The sequence below is a fragment of the Prionailurus viverrinus genome, chromosome C2, assembly GCF_022837055.1.
Source record: "Prionailurus viverrinus isolate Anna chromosome C2, UM_Priviv_1.0, whole genome shotgun sequence".
In the NCBI taxonomy this organism is placed as follows: Eukaryota; Metazoa; Chordata; class Mammalia; order Carnivora; family Felidae; genus Prionailurus; species Prionailurus viverrinus.
Genome location: NC_062569.1, coordinates 72,592,745 through 72,614,246, shown reverse-complemented (window position 1 = coordinate 72,614,246; position 21,502 = coordinate 72,592,745). Strand labels below are relative to the sequence as shown.

The following is a 21,502-nucleotide window of genomic DNA, read 5'->3' as shown; positions in this document are numbered from 1 at the left end:
TTTTTTCTTTATGAAATACTATATGAAAGGGACTACTTCAAGATAACAAAATAGTCCATTTTTCCTAGTTGTAAGCATTTACTTAGTGATAGGGAAACATAAATATTTCTGAATCATACAAAATCAAGCAGAAAATATAAATTTAACTCTGCAATACTTTTCATAGAATAGGAAGCTGGAAACATGGGCTCTTTATTTTTGGGAGCCTGTTTTATTGATTGTGGATGGATCAGAACATTTATCTATTGATTCAATCATCTATGTTAATTAATGAAACAGAAATTTTTACATTTTAATGTCTTTTGATTCTGAGAATCTTCTATTTTTGTGGCCTTTGAATGAAACCTGTAAGTGTGCCATTTTTCTAGTAGTATCTTAAGATATGGATTCTTTATTATTTTATCTTTTCAGTGTGAGATGTTATTTGTATATTTCTATAAACTGAAAGAATTTCTTATTCCAGTGATCAATGGGATCTGCTCCACTTCCATCAGAGAACTCATGTTTTGATTGAGGAGAGAGTCAAACAAGTAATTCAAAAGGGATGAGTATAAGGAAAGAGACATGGATAGATTCTATAGTAGCAGAGAGGAAGGAATGATCAGTTTTTCATGGACAGTGAAGGGGTATCTGGGAGGTTTCATTGAGAAGATAATAGTTAAATTAAAGCTTGGAAGATAGATAAGCATCCCCCTGGTGGACGAAAGACAGAAAGTCATTGCAAATAGGAGAATGACTATGTTCAAAAGCAAGAAGACAGAAAAACACATGGTATGTTTTATGAAATTCAAGTGGTTTAGTGTTTTTTTTTTTTTTTTGAGTATAAGGTTTAGGGTAGTGATTTGTTAGAAATGAGTTTGGATTAATATAATAAAGCAGATTATATGGATGGTATGAGTTCTAAGGGATTTTCATTGTAGGATATACCTTTCAGGTAATCTATTTGTAATGTAGATACAGTTCAAATACTAAAACAACCCACCTGGGTTCACTAAAATAGGAACTTTATAAAAGCTATATAATATGACATGCATGCCATTGTTTGTTACTTATTTCCCATGAGTATTTTGGGAACTATTTATGAATACATAAATAAGGTCAAAAGAACTCGGATATAGACAATGAAATTACATTTAAATTACATGTAAAACTAAAATTGTTAAGTATAAAAATGAATAATTACAAATACTAATAAAATATTGACATTGAAGTAAACTTTAATTTTAAAATATTGATTTGGTGGGATTTGGGTAGAGGAGGAGGCGAGCTAGCTCTGAGCTGAGGCGGCAGCAGGGTGTGTAAGGAGTCTGTGGCTAGGGACCGGCACAGAGGCTGGCACAGAGAAACCATGGCCCTGCAGGACTTGGGCACCTTCTGCCTGTTGCTGCTGTACCTCCACGGGTCCTTGATTGCTAGGCAAGATTTCTATAAGATCTTCTGGGTGCCTCAAAGTGCATCTGTAAAAGACATTAAAAAGGCCCACAGGAAACTGGCCCTGCAGCTTCATCCTGACTGGAACCCTGATGATCTGGAGCTCAGGAGAAATTCCAGGATCTAGGTTCCACTTATTAGGTTCTGTCAGACAATGAGAAACAAACAATATGATAGTTAATAGTGAAAAGGGGTTAAAAGATGGCATTAGGGCTCCCATGGAGACATTTTTTCTATACTTCTTTGGAGATTGATTTCATGTTTGGAGGAACCCCTTATCAGCAAGACAAATTTTCTAAGAGGAAGTGATATTATTGTAGATCTAGAAGTTCCTTTGGATGAAGTATATTCAGGAAATTTTGTGGAAGTAGTTAGAAACAAACCTGTGGCAAGGCAGTTTCCTGGCAAACAAAAACGCAACCGCCAGCAAAAATGTGGACTACACAGCTTCCAAATGCTTCCCAGGGTGCTTCCAAATGACCCAAAGGTGGTCTGTAATGAATGCCCTAATGTCAGACTAGTGAATGAAGAACCAACACTGGAGGTAGAAATAGAACCTGTGGTGAGAGATGGCATGGAGTATCCTTTTATTGGGGAAGGTGACCCTCACGTGGATGGAGAGCCAGGAGACCTGCGGTTCAGAATCAAAGTTGTCAAGCACCCAGTATTTGAAAGGAAAGGAGATTTATATACAAATGTGACAATCACACTAGTTGAGTCTCTGGTGGGCTTTGATATAGATATTACTCACTTGGATGGCCACAGTGTACATATTTTCCAGGATAAGATCACCAGACTAGGAACCAAGGTATGGAAGAAAGGAGAGGGCCTCCCCAACTTTCACAACAACAACATCAAGAATTCTTTGATAATCACTTTCCATGTAGATTTTCCAAAAGAACAGTCAACAGAGGAAGCAAGAGAAGGTATCAAACAGCTACTGAAACAAGGATCACTGCAGAAGGCATACAATGGACTACAAGGATATTAAGAGTGAATAAAATTGGACTTTGTTTAACATAAATGAATCCATGAAATTTATTATCAACAGGGTGTGTGTGTGTGTGTGTGTGTGTTGTTCTTATTTTCAATATGCAAGCTAGGCTTAAATTTTTCTCCTAATGATCATAATGAAATGAATAAGTGGGTTTAAGAATTTGTTCATTTGTGTTCAGAAACGAATGACCAGCAAAAAGTTTAATAATACCTCTCCCTTTGGAGATTTAATGGATTTAATGGATTTAATCCCCTTGGAGATTTGGAGATTTAATGTCTGGTGCTGCCACCTGAGACTCAAGAATTAAAGCTGCAAGAGAACTCCAGGAGCAAAAACAAACAAACAAACAAACAAACAAACCCCCACAATATAAAGGGTTAATTGTTAGCTATTTCATTCAAATGCCATTTCATTCAAAATGCCAACAGAAGTGTGTATTTAAATACATTTTGTTGCTAATTTTTTTTTTTTTTGCAATTCCAACACAAAGTAACTGAAATAAGAACACAGTCTAGGGGTGCCTGGGTGGCTCAGTTGGTTAACCTTTGGACTTCAGCTCAGGTCATGATCTCACAGTTTGTGAGTTCAAGCCCGGTGTGGGGCTCTCTGTTGTCAGCACAGAGCCTGCTATAGATCCTCTCTTCTCTTCTCTCTAGGCCCCTCCCCAATACGTGCTCTGTCTCTGTCTCTCTCAAAAATAAATAAACATTAAAAAAACAGTCTAATGTTTCATCTATTTATCGTTAATGGAACAATTCAAGTGGAAAATCAAAAGTTGGCTGCATAGTAATTTGGTCCAAATAAGACAACTCTATAAATATTTAGAAAATTGAGGGGCGCCTGGGTGGCTCAGTCGGTTAAGCGTCCGACTTCCGCCCGGGTCACAATCTCTCGGTCCGTGAGTTCGAACCCCGCGTCAGGCTCTGTGCTGACTGCTCAGAGCCTGGAGCCTGTTTCAGATTCTGTGTCTCCCTCTCTCTCTGCCTCTCCCCCGCTCATGATCTGTCTCTCTCTGTCTCAAAAATAAATAAACGTTAAAAAAAAATTAAAAAAAAAAAGAAAATTGAAAGTATTTTTATCTTTTCTTAGAGGTAAAATTCTTTAAGAGTTCATATAAATGAAGGCTTATTTCTAGTTGGAAAGGGTAGCACTTTAGAGTTGGGATTATGAATGGTGGGCATGTATTAGTAAGTTTGAAGACTTACAATAAATGAAATATATTCAGGAAAAATAGAATGAAATACTATTTACCAACGAACCAGAAATTTGTACCTAGTACCTCAAGAAAAAAGAAATTGTTGGCTTCCATAACTGAAGAGTCATGTATGACTGTATCCAAGGGTTCAGTGTCATCACTAATCTCTGTCTTACTCACTGTTGGCTCCATTTTAAGGCAAGTCCCTCCCTACCTCAGTACAGGCCAGCATTCTCAGACATACATGCCATTCTCTTAGTAGTATCTGCAAGAAGAAGCCTTCTCTTTCACTATTATCCCAACATACTCCCCATAATTAGCTATGTTTGCTTTAACTGAGATTCCAAGCTCTTTTCTGACCTAATCAACATGGCTGGTGGTTAATTCCTGGGCTTGGGTCATGAAATTCCTTAAAGTGCAGAAACAGGGATAACCTGAAAATTATATGATCTTAGGGTTGGGAAGCAGTTCCTCAAATGAAAATCTAGTAGATCCTGGGCTGGGAAATATAGTAGTTATCTGTTGTTATCAACTTATATTTTACTGTTTTTATTTTGAACTTGGTACAAATGGAGTATCTGTGAATTTTTATTTTATCAAAATTAACTAGAACAGAGAGCACTAAGATATGTTCTTGCTTGAGGAAATCTTACATTTCAAGTGTTATAGGTTCACAGTAGACTTACATGATTGTAATCTTCCTTTTCTGATACAAGTGACTGCAGACTCACTCTTGAACTTATGTTCCTCATGAACTGATAGTCTGTAATATAAAAGGGCTACAGTACAAGAGGAAATTGGGATCAGAGAGGAGAAAACATGGTATAATGGGAAGGTAATTTTATCACAAAATTTAAAACGTTAAATATTTACATACAACCTACCTTGATTCAAACAAATATTTTCTAGTTCCTGTATTTCCCTGCTGTTAAGGGGCTCAAAAAATAGTGCAAAAAATTAATAGATTAAAGGATTGTTACAGTGTAGTAAATATATTATTAGAGGGTACTATGGGAACCAAGAAAAGGAACATTTTTCTAGGGTGTAAAATGGGATGCAAATGTGTTTTGGAAGAAAGTATGGTCTCTAAGGATTATTGAAACATAATTTCAATGTTGTCCAATAATTTAAATATGAAATTTCTTAACAGTTAAAATGAGTAATAGAGAAAAAATGTAATTTAGGTTTCATTTCCTATAAATTGCTTTAGTTGGGACATATTCCACTGACCTCTCTTTCATAATTTTCAGCTTATTAATTTTAGACTATTTTGTCCTCTACATTAACAGTGAAGGATAGAATTTTAGAATGTAGGAATAATAACAAAACTAGAAAATAAGTTTTAAAAGGATACTGTGAATAAGGCATTTCTTTTGCAATTCTCTGAGTACTCAGCAAAGCTCTGGTTTTACTCAATGAGTAATTAGAAAAACACTTCTCTACACAACTGTCTTTATCAGATGGCAGAAAATCTCAATGGAAATGGGAAGGGAAATATCAATGAATGGGTTCCTGCTTCTTTCCAGATGTCAGATTATCTATTCCCTGGACTCTCACATAGGATAATTTAGTTCTTGTCTCAGCTTTACCAGTTAATCAGTCCATGGGTAGTCTTAGGTACTTTTTAAAAATTTCCTTAGCCATAAAATGGGAATAATATTCACATTTCTTACTTTAGTAAACAGACATGACTGTTTTCTTTTTCTTCCCTTCCCCTCTTCCCTCTCTCTGCTTCTTCCTTCTATTCCATCTTTTTTTTACCCTGAAAACATTTCATTAGAGCCCACTAAATACCTGGCATTGTGATTAGTGCTGGGGTGCAAAGATTAAAATGGCGTTGTTCTTTTCCTCAAGAGATCAAGGGCAGTTAGGGAAACCAAATAATGAACAAGTAATGTCAATATAGTATGATCTGTGTTCTAGAAGAGGAGGGAGTCACACCTCAGGCCACTAATAGTATTTTAATAATTGAGAAAAGAAAAATATATGTCTGCATCACATACACAGAATTCCTTGTAAAATCAAGCCTGAAGTGGAGTAAATAGCAGTTACTTTAGCATATTAAATTACTCAATGAGTCGTGAGTAATGAGTTCAATTACTCAGTGAGCTATATCATAGTTCACATTCACTGGGCCTTTGGAAGTGGTGTAAGAGAACTTTTTTCACATTGATATTAGTGCTGCACTCTCTCTAACTGTTCCATAGCAGTGACCATGAGTTACTAATATTTCAGAGCTCTGGTGGGGATTAAAATGTGTATGAAAGTGCTAGTCTTGTGTTCATAGCATTTAAAAAATTTCATTTACTTATATGTTCAACAAATACTTATTGTAGACATACTGTATGTAGTGCAGTGGCTAAGCTTTGAGAAAACAATGCAAATACACACACACACATGCACACATAGGGGAATATTATTTAGCTTTGAAAAAGAAGGAAATATTATCATTTGCAACATTATGCTAGTGAAACAAGTCAGATACGGAGAGACAAGTTCTGCATGATCTCACTTGTATGTGGACTCTAAAGTAGTCAGACTCACAGAAGAAGTAAATAGAAGGGTGGTTACTAGGGGCAGGGTAGAGAGGAAAATGGGAAAGTGTTGATCAAAGTGTACAAAGTTTCAGTTACACAGGAAGAATAAGTTCTGGAGATCTAGTGTATGGTAAGGTGACTATAGTTAACAATTCTGTGTTGTACACTTGAAATTTGCTAAGAGGGTACATCTTTTAAAGTGTTCTCACCAGAGAAAAAGGAGAGAGAAAGGAAATGGTAATTATGAGGTGATGGATATGTTAATTAGCTTGATTGCGGTGATCATTTTACAATGTTTATACATACATATCAAAATATAACTTGTACACTTTTAATATATACAGTTCCTGTTTGTCAATTATACCTCAATAAATCTGAAAAAAATACAATTCCATTAAGAGATTAGTAAAAAAAAAATAATAGTGGGATTATTCCAAGATTAGAAATAGAAAGAAAAGAGCAGGTTTGCATGGGAGGAAGAGATGATGAATTTAATATTGCGTATGTTGAATTTGAAACAGTACTAAGTGTCTGGCATTCAGAAGTGCAATCTGGTTTATCAGTTTTGGAGTCCTTAGGCACATAGGTAGACACCCTCAACGATTTCTTGTTCTTTTTTAAAAAATGTCTTTTGCTCTGAAATGACATGAATCATAAAGGACATCTCTAAAATCTAATAAATAAATTATATCAGTTTATACTTAGAAAAAAAAGATGGTTTATGTGTGTGTTAGCAAACACTTGACCATATAATACTTGTATATGAAAGTAAGCTAATCCATTTCTTCTTTTCTAATATCACACAGTGGTGTTCAATATAAGAGGTTACTGGAAAGGTAGAAGGATAGAATATGAATCAAGAAACAATCCATTTATATGTGGAAAGAGAACGAAAGGCTCTCAGAACTGTGGGATCATTATTATCTGTTTGGTTTCTTTATATCATAACAGAGCTATTATTACTTACCAGTCTTCCTGGGTACCAGAAAATATACCTTTATTCTAGTAAAAGGTCAAGTGTTTTATTCACTGTGTGCACTCTTCCTCACACCCAGACTTTAAGTAGTAGTTGTTTCAAATTCATGTCATAAATAAAATAGATAAAAGATGTCCAAGATAGTCTTTTTTACTCCCTTTCAAAACAAATCAGGTAATCACCCATATTTGAATGAAAAATTAAAATAAAACCAAGTAAATATATTTTATGGAATAGAAAGTCTCTCATTGTCTAGGAAGATCAATACTAGGATTTTGTTTGCTGATGAAAAGAAATGCTACAGAGAATAATAATAAGAATCACAATTTCCCATTTGCATATATCTTTTCCTAAAGTGTTTCACAGTTTAATTCTCATAACAACTTGTGAAGTAGGTAGGGAAGATACTGTTATTCCCATTTTACAGATACTCAACTTCCTTAGGATTTAGCTATTACTCAAAATTAGTGAGTTGGAAACGGGTCTAGAGTCCACAAGAAGTACTGTGGAAGTTTTGGAAGTAACACAAATTATGAAGTTTAAAGATACAGTACATTAAAAATACACAAAATTGGTACATTTCCCTAGCAGTAAAGTGAAGGGTTTAACCAAATATGTCTAAGGTCTTGTTTATGTAAACATCCTATCAATTATTCCATGAACAAATGTTGTGTCCACTATATACACTTCCTATTGCCCAGAAGTTTAGTGGATCATTTCCGGCCATGATGTATGTTGTTTCAGTATTCATTCCAGAGACAAGGATTGCTAACCTCTCAATAATTTCATAATTCTCCATATTATTGTATCTTGAGAATAAATAATTGCTTTGTACAGGAATGAATATTATTGTCATTAATTTATGTTTTATATGACAGCTACTTTCAAGCATTATTTGAGATGACTAAATAACCATAGCCTGCATTAACTGAGATCTTATTCTGTACCAGGATATATGGGCTCTACATGCATTTTATAAATTAATACTCCAGTAGTGCTGCAAGATAGGTAATAAGAGTATTCATATTATCCTTATTTTACAGATTAGAAAGTATAGACATAAAGGAATCAAATGATACAGTGAAAAAGGCTAGGGATTAAATTCCTGTCTAGGTCTGGTTAACTCCAAAGGCTACCTGCTATGGAGTGTCTCTAACATAAAACATACATGTAATGTGGAGGGAAAAAAAACAGAATAAAAGCTTTTAGAGAGAGAATATAGATGGCAATAGCTTAGTTGGTATAAGTATCTACCATATCCAGCTCCAAATTTCCTGACAAAGCAAAAATACAAAAGTGTTTGTGTTGGGAATGATCAATATAACAAATAGAAACATACATTCAGTTTTTTCTTGATAGTAACTTTTAGAACTGTTTTTGTTGTACCTCTATACAATAGGTATATTAAATAAGACAGTGTTCTACATCTTTTATAAAAGATTTTGCAAGGACATAGAAATCTTCTTTGAATGGATGAGTACTTGCTTGAGATTTGCTGTACTCTTAACTTGGTGGTTTGCTATTTTTTGATCAAATATTAGAATCTTTTAAATCAGTATTTCTTCAGATATTTTTATGCCCTATTTTTAGCCCTCTTGCTTTATGGAACTCTGGTTTTATATATTTTAGACACCTTGATAATGTCTCACATTTCACTGAGGCTTTTTTTTCTCCTTTGTGTCCTGTTTGGATGTTTTTACTGACTATGTTCAAGTTCAGTGATCTTTTTTCTGTTGTCTCCAGTCTTTCATTAATATTTTCAATAAATTTTTTATTTTATATTTTGTATTTTTCAGTTCTAGAATTTTTATTTCATTCTTTTAAGCAGTTTTCCAGTCTGTCCTGAAATTCCCTAGTTGTTTTCCCACTATAGTAATTTTTTTTCATTTATATGTGTTAACATAATTCTTCATAGTTGTTTTAAAGTCCTTCTCTGCTAATTACAATTTCTGGGATTTCTTTTTTTTTATTTCATTTTTCTTTTGAAATTTACATCCAAATTAGTTAGCATATAGTGCAACAATGATTTCAGGAGTAGATTCCTTAATAATGCCCCTTACCCATTTAGCCCATCCCCCTCCCATAACCCCCCCCCCAGTAACCCTTAGTTTGTTATCCATATTTATGACTCTCTTCTCTTTTATCCCCCTCCCTGTTTTCATATTATTTTTGTTTCCCTTCCCTTATGTTCATTTGTTTTGTCTCAAAGTCCTCCTATGAGTGAAGTCATATGATTTTTGTCTTTCTCTGACTAATTTCACTTAGCATAATACCCTCCAGTTCCATCCACGTGGTTGCAAATGGCAAGATTTCATTCTTTTTGATTGCTGAGTAATACTTCATTGTATATATATACCACCTCTTCTTTATCCATTCATCCATCAGTGGACATTTGGGCTCTTTCCATACTTTGGCTATTGTTGATAGTGCTGCTGTAAACATGGGGGTGCATGTGTCCCTTCGAAAAAACACACCTGTATCCCGTGGACAAATGACTAGTAGTGCAATTGCTGGGTCATAGGGTAGTTCTGTTTTTAGTTTTTTGAGGAACCTCCATACTGTTTTGCAGAGTGGCTGCACCAGCTTGCATTGCCACCAACAATGCGAAAGAGATCCTCTTTCTCCGCATCTGTTGTTGCCTGATGTGTTAATGTTAGCCATTCTGACAGGTGTCAGGTTAGGTATCTCATGGTGGTTTTGATTTGTATTTCCCTGATGATGAGTGATGTTGAGCATTTTTTCATGTGTCGGTTGGCCATCTGGATGTCTTCCTTGGAGAAGTGTCTATTCATGTCTTTTGCCCATTTCTTCACTGGATTATTTGATTTTGGGTGTTGAGTTTGATAAGTTCTTTATAGATTTTGGAAATTAACCCTTTATCTGATATATCATTTGCAAATATCTTCTACCAATCTGTCGGTTGCCTTTTAGTTTTGTTGATTGTTTCCTTCACTGCGCAGAAGTTTTTATTTTCATGAGGTCCCAATAGTTCATTTTTGCTTTTGTTTCCCTTGCCTCCAGAGACGTGTTGAGTAAGAAGTTGCTGCGGGCTAGATCAAAGAGGTATTTGCCTGCTTTCTCCTCGAGGATTTTGATGGCTTCCTGTTTTACATTTAGGTCTTTCATTCATTTTGAGCTTATTTTTGTGTATGGTGTAAGAAAGTGTTCCAGGTTCATTCTTCTGCATGTCGCTGTCCAGTTTTCCCAGCACCATTTGCTGAAGAGACTGTCTTTATTCCATTGAATATTCTTTCCTGCTTTGTCACAGATTGGTTGACCATACTTTTGTGGGTCCATTTCTGGGTTCTCTGTTCTGTTCCATTGATCTGAGTGTCTGTTCTTGTGCCAGTACCATACTGTCTTGATGGCAGCTTTGTAGTATAGCTTGAATTCTGGGATTGTGATGCCTCCTGCTTTGGTTTTCTTTTTCAAGATTGCTTTGGCTATTCAGGGTCTTTTATGGTTCCATACAAATTTTAGGATTTTTTGTTTTAGCTCTGTGAAGAATGCTGGTGTTACTTTGATAGGGATTGCATTGAATATGTAGATTGCTTTGGGTAGTGTCAACATTTTAACAATATTTGTTCTTCCTATCCAGGAGCATGGAATCTTTTTCCATTTTTTTGGTGTCTTCTTCAATTTCTTTCATATGTTTTCTATAGTTTCCATTATATAGATTTTTCACCTCTTTGGTTAGATTTATTCCTAGGTATTTTATGGTTTTTGGTGCAACTGTAAATGGGATCAATTCCTTGATTTCTCCTTCTGTCACTTCATTGTTGGTGTATAGGAATGCAACCGATTTCTGTGCATTGATTTTATATCCTGCAACTTTGCTGAATTCATGAATCAATTCTAGCAGTTTTTTGATGGAATCTTTTGGGTTTTCCATATAGAGTATCATGTCATCTGTGAAGAGTGAAAGTTTGACCTCCTCTTAGCTGATTTGGATGCCTTTTATTTCTTTTTGTTGTCTGATTGCAGAGGCTACGACTTCCAATACTATGTTGAATAACCATGGTGAGAGTGGACATCCCTATCTTGTTCCTGACCTTAGGGGGAAAGTTCTCAGTTTTTCTCCATTGAGGATGATATTAGTGTTGGGTCGTTTATATATGGCTTTCATGATCTCGAGGTATGCTCCTTCTATCCCTACTTTCTTGAGGGTTTTTAATCAAAAAAGGAAGCTGTATTTTGTCAAATGCTTTCTCTGCTTCTATTGAGAGGATCATATGGTTCTTGTCCTTTTGTTTATTGATGTGATGAATCACATTAATTGTTTCGCAGATATTGAACCATCCCTGCATCCCAGGTATAAATCCCGCTTGGGCATGATGAATAAATTTTTAATATATTGTGGGATCCGGTTGGCTAATATCTTGTTGAGGATTTTTGCATCCATGTTCATCAGGGAAATTGTTCTATAGGTCTCCTTTTTAGTGGAGTCTCTGTCTGGTTTTGGAATCAAGGTAATGCTGGCTTCATAGAAAGAGTTTGGAAGTTTTCCTTCCATTTCTATTTTTTGGAACAGCTTCAAGAGAATAGGTGTTAACTGTTCCTTAAATGTTTGGTAGAACTCCCCTGGAAAGCCATCTGGCCCTGGACTCTTGTTTTTTGGCAGATTTTTGATTACTAATTCAATTTCCTTACTGGTTATGGGTTTGTTCAAATTTTCTATTTCTTCCTGTTTCAGTTTTGGTAGTGTATGTTTCTAGGAATTTGTCCATTTCTTCCAGATTGCCCATTTTATTGGCATATAATTGCTCATAATATTCTCTCATTATTGTTTTTATTTCTGCTGTGTTGGTTGTGATCTCTCCTCTTTCATTCTTGATTTTATTTATTTGGGTCCTTTCCTTTTTGATCAAACTGGCTAGTGGTTTATCAATTTTGTTAATTCTTTCAAAGAACCAGCTTCTGGTTTCATTGATCTGTTCTACTTTTTTTGTTTGTTTGTTTGTTTGTTTGTTTGTTTTGGTTTTGACAGCATTGATTTCTGCTCTAATATTTATTATTTCCTGTCTTCTGTTGTTTTTGGGTTTTATTTGCTGTTCTTTTTCCAGCTCCTTAAGGCATAAGGTTAGGTTGTATATCTGAGATCTTTCTTCCTTCTTAGGAAGGCCTGGATTGCTGTATACTTTCCTCTTATGACTGCCTTAGCTGCGTCCCAGAGGTTTTGGGTTGTCGTGTTATCATTTTCATTGACTTCCATATACTTTTTAATTTCCTCTTTAACTGCTTGATTAGCCCATTCATTCCTTAGTAGGATGTTCTTCAGTCTCCAAGTATTTGTTACCTTTCAAAATTTTTTCTTGTGGTTGATTTTGAGTTTCATAGTGTTGTGGTCTGAAAATATGCATGGTGTGATCTCGATCTTTTTGTACTTACTTAGGGCTGATTTGTGTCCAGGATATGGTCTATTCTGGAGAATGTTCCATGTGCACTGGGAAGAATGTATATTCTTCTGTTTTAGGATGAAATGTTCTGAAAATATCTGTTAAGTCCTTCTGGTCCAGTGTGTCATTCAAAGCCATTGTTTCCTTGTTGATTTTTTTATTAGATGATCTGTCCATTGCTTGAGTGGGGTGTTGAAGTCTCCTACTATTATGGTATTACTATCGATGAGTTTCTTTATGTTTGTGATTAATTGATTTATATATTTGGGTGCTTCTACATTTGACGCATAAATGTTTACAATTGTTAGGTACAACTTTTGGGATTTCTGTGAGTCTTTTTATTGACTGATTTTTCTTTGGTCTGTGTGTCACTTTTAAAAATTTTATTTGCAAAATTAAAAAAATACAAATTTATTTGCATGTCTAGATATTTTTTATTGTATACTGTATATTACAGGTAATATGCTATGAAGATGATGAATTTTAATATATTCCTCTGAAGAGTCCTGGGGTTTGTTCTAACAACAGTTAACTTGAATGAATAAGGTTTGGATTTATGCTTTCTTCATGGGGTCTGTTTCGGTTTTGCCATTAGTCTTAGGGCAAATATTTTAATTCTAAAGCTTAATTTGTTTTCCTAGAATGTGGCCATTCTGGGATATTAATGGAAAACTCAAGGTTTTGGAACTCACATTCCAAACTCTGTCTCCCCTGTGGTAGACAGAAACTGAAATATCTACTCTGATACCACTGTACTACCAAACTTAGTGCAGAATGTCCAAGTGAGTATTCTGTACTTATCTTGTACAGACCATGTGCTGAGGAAATTTCTCCTTTATTTTCCAAAGTGTTACCTGAGATGGGATCACTTGAGTTGCTCCATAAAAGTGTTTTTCTTAGCTATGCTTCTGAAAGGTGGAGGTAGAAAATACAGAGCCAACTTTTTCATTTGTCCTGTCTTTGGGTATCCTTCAGATTTACCCAATGTCCAACTGTGATGATCTCCATATTTTCCATTCATATTTCACCTTGTCTACAAATTTCCCCCAGGGTCCTGGTAAACTTTTGGTGAAGGTGAAGTCAGGTTATGCCCCAGAAACTCTGTTTAGTTTATTTTCTCCTAGGAGCCTTATTCTTATTGCTGCATTATTGACTTTTCCTACAGAATCAGATTTATTCTTGTGATTAATTTGTTCAAAGTGGAATAAAATATGTTTAAGGATACATACATGGGTGACAAAATGATAAAGAAATATAAAAGAATTATTAACATGGAAGACAGTGGTAATCTGTATAGGTAAAGGAGAAGATTATGATTAAGGAGGGGCTCACAGGATTCCTGAGGTACTGGTAAAAGTTTTTTTTATTAATCTGGATATATGGTTAATCACTGTGTTATGATTCTTTATACTTATTTGTTTTATACACAATTTGTGTACACAATTGTGTATTTCCCAATTTTTAAAGGGAAAACAACTTAGTACAACTGAAAAAAGGACAAAAGAAAGGAAAGGAAAGAATGAGATGTTAGAAAATGACTTCTAGTTATACATTTATATTGTACATAGGAAAACTAACATGCTATTTTCAGAAAGTACCTTGCTCAACAAGTAGTTATTGATGATGAAATTCCAATAGGCAATTAATTAAAATAGTGTCCTTCCCTGTGGAAATAAAAAGTAAACATTTAAAGTGTGATATACCAGGGCTCATATTCTACCTCTGAGAGATTTTACTAGTGTGATTTGGGGCAGATTATTTAATGTCTCCAAAGTTCAGTTTCCTCAACTATAAAATGAGGATAAAAGTAACTGCCTCACAGAACTGTTGTAAGGAATAATGAGTTAGCATATATAAAGTACTTCCTAACACAGTAGGTTCTCAATAAATATGTCCACCAATCCCCCCACCCTCAAATTTATCCCCATAGGTATTGAGCAACTAGGGATAAGAGTCAAATCCATAGCCAAATTAAATTCTTTGTATTAATTATGAGAAGCTTCTTCAATTCAGCTTTCTTGGAAATTTGTTTTTTATTTTAGATTCAATAATTACTCGTGATGTCCCATTGTTATTACATACCCAATTATTTCATCCTTCAATATCCTTAAAATTAGTGCCTCAGAGGGGTGCCTGGGTGGCTCAGTTGGCTAAGTGTCTAACTCTTGATTTTGGCTCATGTCATGATCTCATCCTTCACGGGTTTGAGGCCTGCATCAGGCTCTGCACTGACGGCATGGAGCCTGCTTGGAGTTCTTTCTCTCCCTCTCTCTCTCTCTCTGTCTCTCTCTCCGCCCTTCCCCTACTCTCTCTCGAACTCTTTCAATATAAATAAACATTAAAAAAAATCAAAACCTCAGATACTTTAATTGTTATTAAAGCACATGAAAATAGAGGATAGAAAAATAAAACAGAGGATAGGATCCGTGTGTAAGGAAGAAACAGATTGGATGCGAACAATTGAACTATGAAAAAGGGACTCACAGCAAGTTTACACAAAGTCCTCCCTGTTTTAGTGGTTCACATGATAGAATTTCCTTGTATTAATCAGCAGCTTCCCAAGAATATAGCCCTATGAAGAAGCACGTAGCCTCAAGAGCTATTGCTGTACCTAGAATGAATCTTTGATGACACAGAAAATATTTTCCACAGGTTAGCAAAGGCCATTTAAAGATACATGGAAAAATCTCTTTGGATTTTTTTCTAAGGCTGAATTTATGCAAAACCATTTTATTTTTATTTTTTTAATGTTTATTTATTTATTTTGAGAGAGCATGCATACTCTTTTTCTCTTGATGAATCTGGCTAAAGCTTATCAATTTTGTTTATGTTTCCAAAGAACCAGCTCTTGGTTTCATTGATCTTTTCCCTTCCTTCCTTCCTTCCTTTCTTCCTTCCTTCCTTCTCGTTAGTTCATTCATTCGTTTGTTTCATTTATTTCTGCTCTGGTCTTTATTAACTCCTACCTTATACAAACTTTGGACACCATTTGTTCTTATTTTTCTAGTTCCTTTATGTGTAAGGTTACATTGTTTATTTGGGATTTTTCTGGTTTCTTGAGGTAGGCCTGTATCACTATAAAATTCCATCTTAAAACTGCTTTTGCTGTGTCCCAAAGATTGAGCCATTGTGTTTCCATTTTCATTTGTGTCAAGGTATTTAAAACAATTTTTTAAAATATCTTCATTGACTCATTGATTGTGTGGTAGTATGTTGTTTAGCTTCCACATGTTTGTGTTTTTTCCTGTTTCCCCCCGCCCTTCTAATTGTTTTCTAGTTTGATATCATTGTGGTCAGAAAAGGTACTTGATATGATTTGAATCTTGTTAAATTTATTGAGACTTGTTTTATGTCTTAACATATGATCTGTCCTGGAGAATGTTGTATATGCACTTGAAAGAATGTATATTCTGCTGTTTTTGGATGGGATGTTCTATATATATCTGTTAAGTCCATCTGGTTTAATGTGTCATTCAAAGCCACTGTTTCCTTATTGATTTTCTGTCTTTTTAAAAAAAATTTTTTTTTTAAGTTTATTCGTTTTTCAGAGAGAGAGAGAGAGAGAGAGACAGAGTATGAGCAGGGGAGGGGTAGAGAGAGAGGGAGACACAGAATCCGAAGTAGGCTCCAGGCTCCGAGCTGTCAGCACAGAGCCTTATGCGGGGCTCGAACTCACAAACTGTGAGATCATGACTTGAGCTGAAGTCGGACGCTCAACCGACTGCGCCACCCAGGCACCCCAATCTGTCTATGATCTATCCATGGATGTACGTGCGATGTTAAAGTCCCCTACTATTACTGTATTACTATCACTTTCCCTTTATATATGATAATATTTATATATTTAGGTGATCCTATGTTAGGTACATAGATATTTTGAATTGTTATATTCTCTTGTTGGATTGTTCCCTTTATCTCTGACTCTGAACTGTACTATTGATTACGCTTATATAATGCAGCTCTAGGGACTCACCCAGTTGCTGTCCTCACCTTGCCTCCAAACACAAAGCTGCCTTAGCATATCAAAGCCAGATTTTTCTAGACTGGTAATAGAAGAACATCCCCATGGAGGTAGGAATAGCTGTATCTTACAGCCATAATTTCTTCTCCCCAGATTGAATTTTTTCTTCTATATTTTCACCAGTAGTGCTGTCCTCACCTCTGGTCTCAGGAATTTGTTTCTCTAAAATATGGATCAAAGTAGGACTATAGAAACTTTCCTTCATTTTTCAGTAACATGAATCTAGAAATTCTTATCAAATATTTGTTAATTGTTGACTGTTCCCCTGGCACTGTTCTGAGCCTAGGGGAATGTAGTAGTCAACAAAGCAGACAAACATACCTATTCACATGGAGCTTGCATTCTTGTGTAGATCAGAAAGTAACATTTAAAAGTAGATTTACCAAACACATGGGAAAATACAAGGGAAAGATAAAGAGCTGGTAACATGTAATTTAATAACCTTGCTCATAAACCTGTCCTCTTCTCTGTCCTTAGCCAATGACCTATGCTAGAGGGTTCTTAACAAGTCTTTGTCTCAAACTGTCATCAGATGTTTCTTTTCTAACACGTAGGAGTGTCTTTAATCTTGACTGACTCTTGCAAGTCAAAATGGGAAGTGTGGGACCTAGAAATACATCTTACAAAAATCAGCATCTTGTGTCAGAACTAGTCTCACTGCCTTTCAAAGGGTAGTAGAGACTGATCAACTACTCACAGTTTATGTCATCTTTTTCCATCATCTAAGAGCAACAACATTAAGTAAGCAATGATATTCAGTAAACACAAAATGAGTGCTGGGGCTATGTACATACTGCAGTTATGTAGTGGGAAGAATGGAAGTATTTAATCACATAGCCACATGCACACACATATACATAGAAGCATGACATTTTAATTTAGTTGCTAAGTTTATCCTTTGTTTTATTGGTAAGTACACAATTCTGTAAAAATATTCTTCTTCCTCTCACAGAACATGACTCAAAAATTTATGTATTCTGGGATATTTTAGGATTTGTTATTTAAGATGGCATGCATACATGCTACATACACACATACTTGTAATAAGTAATTTGACTAGCTTAGCTGGGTTCAGAACCTGCTGGTATCAATAACATCCTCCTTCCACTTTCTTTGGGTTAGCTATATTTTTTGACCATGAAAAGAGTTTTACCATGAGTTTATTTGCCTTGAATGTATATGCTCTTTTGCTGTCAGGACTCCCAAAGAATAAAATGTAGATATTTATTATTTCTTATCCTATCTTTAGCTAGAGCATAATTTGACAGATGCCTTATATATATTTTAGAGAGTTATTTAAGAGGGATTGTTTCTTTATGTGATATAGAACATTTTTAAGTTTATTTATTTTTATTTTTAGTAATCTCTACACCCACTGTGGGGCTCGAACTCACAACCCTGAGATCAAGAGTCTCAGGCTCCTCTGATTTAGCCAGCCAGGTGCCCTAAGAACATTTTAAAGGTTTATTCTCTAGAAAACACTTCAATTTTAAATCTGTGGCAAATTGTCAGGTTCTGTTCCATTTATTTTTCAATGCTGTTAGGATACTGTCATGCTGTGCACTTTTCAGAGGTACATTGCATTTGGGGATGATTGAAAGCTCCAGGTATCAATGATTCTATCAAATCTGGTTACATTTCTGCCTTTGGGAATGATTGAGATCTCTAGGTATCGGGGATTCTATCAAATCTGGTTGCATTCCTGCCTTCTTAAAACATACTAGGAGGAGACTTTGATTCTGGAATAAAATTATGAAGGCTTTCATAATTCTTAATCAGCTCTCTGTTTTATGGGCTTGTTTTTGTAATGTAATTTATAATACTTCATGGTTAATTCTTTTTTCCATGCTTGCAAAAAGATTTTGCTGAAGATCTTCTAATAAAGATGAAGCTGTTTAGCACACAGGCTCAATATAATATCTTTTATCTATAATCAAGGGTCTCTTCTTTGGTCCTATCTTTTGTCTTTCTTTAAACTCCTCCCCAGGCCTTCTGATATGGAGCTAGCTCCATCCCTGCTTCCTACAAACTGTAAGTGCTTGTGACTTTTATCATTTATACTATTATTAATGAGAAGGAATTTTCTTATTAAAAATACCAGGAGTAGAACTTGCACATTCTGTGTGCATATGAGTAAATTCCAACTGTGTTCTTGGCTCATCTAACTTCTGTGGTCCCCAGAATAAGGATACTCTCAATTTGTCTTTTTTCCTTTTCCACAATATGAACCTATGCATATTCCCTTAAATTTGCTGACTTAACGTATTCTCTTTCCACTAAACTTTATACAAATCCCTCCTCCAATATAATAGATCTTCTTCTAATCAATACTACCTAACTCCAAAAAACCAAATGATTCTTTAGGCATAGGTGAGAAAAGAATTCTATAAATGAAACATATGTTAGGTTTTTCCTCTACTGTCATCCTTTTTTGCTCTAAAAAACTATTTTAGAAATGACTCTAATTAAATGAGCCTTCCTTTACACAAATGAGAAACAAGGTTAATTAATATATTCCACATTAAGGATAATGAATCAGTAGAGAGGAAAATACATTTCTTTTATAGCAATTTCAATAACTGGTATGATTAGTATTTTAAATACTTTCATATCTTCTTTCATCTCAAAGTGAAAAATTTAGATACTGTCCTTTAAAAGGAAAAGTTACATTATCAAGAAAGTGAAAAGACAACATACAGAATAGGAGAAAATATTTACAAATCACATATATGATAAGGACTTAATATCCCCAAATATATAACAAATTCTCAAAATTCAGCAATAAAAAGACAACTCAATTAAAAAATGGACAAAAGATTTGAATACACATTTCTCCAAAGAAGACATATAAATGACCAATAAACACAGGCAAAGATGTTCAACCTCATTGGTGGTTAAAGAAATCCAAATCAAAACCATTATGAGGTACACTTCCCACCTTCTAGAATGGCTATAACAATGTGGAAAAATTGGAGCCCTCATACAATGCTGGTGGAAATGTAAAATGTTACAGCCCCTGTGGAAAATAATTTGGTGTTTTTTTCCCAAAAAGTTAAACAGAATTACTATATGACTCAGCAATTCCATTTCTAGGTACATACTCCAAGGAATTAAAAGCAAGGATTTAACTAGATACAAGTGTGCTAGTGTTTATTGCAATCTTGTTCATAATAATAGCCAAATGTGCAAATTCTCACATACCTCAAATATCCATCAAGAGATGAATGAATTAAAAAAATATGGTAGTATATGGAACAGAATATTACTTATCTATAAAAAGGGGTGAAGTTCTTATATATGCTATGATGTGGATAAACCTTGAAAACATATGCTTTGTGAAATAAAGGACAAATATTGTATCATTGAACTTACATAAAATTTCTAGAATAGGTAAATTCCTAGAGACAGAAAGTAGATTAGAAGTTATCAGGGGAATGGGGAAGAGAGGAGGAATGAGGAGTTATTACTTAATGGTTACAGAGTTTCTGTTTTGGGAGATGAAAAAGTTTTGGAAATATTGGTGACAGTTGCCCAACTCTGTGAATGTAATTAATGGCACTGAATCGTATACTTAAGAATGGTTAAAATGGCTAATTTTATTGTATATAGCTTACCACAATTCAAAAATTTTTTTAAATTTCAAAAAAAGGTCAGTTATATTAAGGATGTACTTTATTTTATGGTGTGCTGGTAAAAATTAGTGTTTATGGTTATTAATTCCAAAGAAACAACCTAAAAGTTTTTGTCCCTATATTCAAGTTTTCCTTAGTGTTGGGATATGAAGAGTATCTCTGAGAATTTTTTTAAATGTTGTTTTCTCAGTATGCCCCTGAATACAACTAAAAAACCCAGAATTGGCACACTGATTTTCATTAGGGGCATATGACATGAATAACTAATTCAAAACCATACATGACAAAATTATTTTAAATGATCAATTCCTATAGAATGGCTCATATTCTTTGTGCAGCTAAATAGTACTTAGCAAATCTATATGGCTCCAGAGAGTCCCATAATTTACATTAGCAGGCTTAACTGAAGTAATAATTCAAGTGGAAGGTAGATGTTCTTTTTATAAGCTCTAAAAGAAAACATCAAATCTGAAGTGGCACTCAGGGATTTTTATCTCAGAGAAGGCACTAACATTTAGAGGCTTGCTTTTAAAAAAATTTGCAACAGCAACAATAATAAAAAGATAACAAAGGACTTGCTTCAATTCTTTTGCAGACCAGAGAATTATAATTTGGGGGGCAAACAATGTTACATTTTTAAAAGATTCTTTAGGTTAGCACAATGAAAATCTGCAGGGCTTCATAAAATTTAAAACTCTATCCTATCTATATATCCTAGTCTATCACAGATAATACCTTTAAAAGGTTTCTCGTCTTTATTTTGCAAAGGAAAATATTGAGAGATGTTGGTTTGGATACCTATTTTTCTGCATTTCTTCTGGTCCTGTGACTTCATGTTCATTTGGTCATACAGGATTCTGAGAGGCCCTAGAAATGACAGTGGTTTTTTTTTTTCATTCTAATCTAGCCTGCCCAATCACTCAGCACCTGCTTGATAAATCTTAGCCAATCACTTAAGAGCAGAGTTCCCTTAGGAGTACTTGACTAATTCAAATGCTTCTCCATGATGTAAAATCTGAAGAGGATGAGAAAGATGGAGAAATGTTTGACTTAAGTACTAATAATTTTTGCCAGCACCTTTTGCCAAATAGCAGGAGAGATTGAAGAAAGTCTGGTGCTGCTGTATCTGAGAGGTATTCTCCAGCAGACTGGGCTGCTTTATAGAGTTCATAGAACCAGATTTGCTCCCTGCTTCTAATAAGTATAAGGGGACATTTTTTCATATAACATTTTTCATTTCATGTACTGATTCACTCCTGGGTTTTATTATTTTTCATGTCATCCGTTTATATATTTTGATTATCCCAGTTATTAATT

The 21,502-nt window shown here is 34.7% G+C and overlaps 1 long non-coding RNA gene and 1 pseudogene across 1 annotated transcript in view; both read left to right on the top strand.

Moving 5' to 3' along the window:
- LOC125175029 (uncharacterized) overlaps positions 1 to 21,502 on the top strand; it is a 274,631-nt gene that overhangs the window by 219,576 nt on the left and 33,553 nt on the right. The gene's annotated exons all lie outside the window — the stretch shown is intronic.
- LOC125175027 (dnaJ homolog subfamily B member 11-like) lies at positions 1,265 to 2,451 on the top strand (annotated as a pseudogene).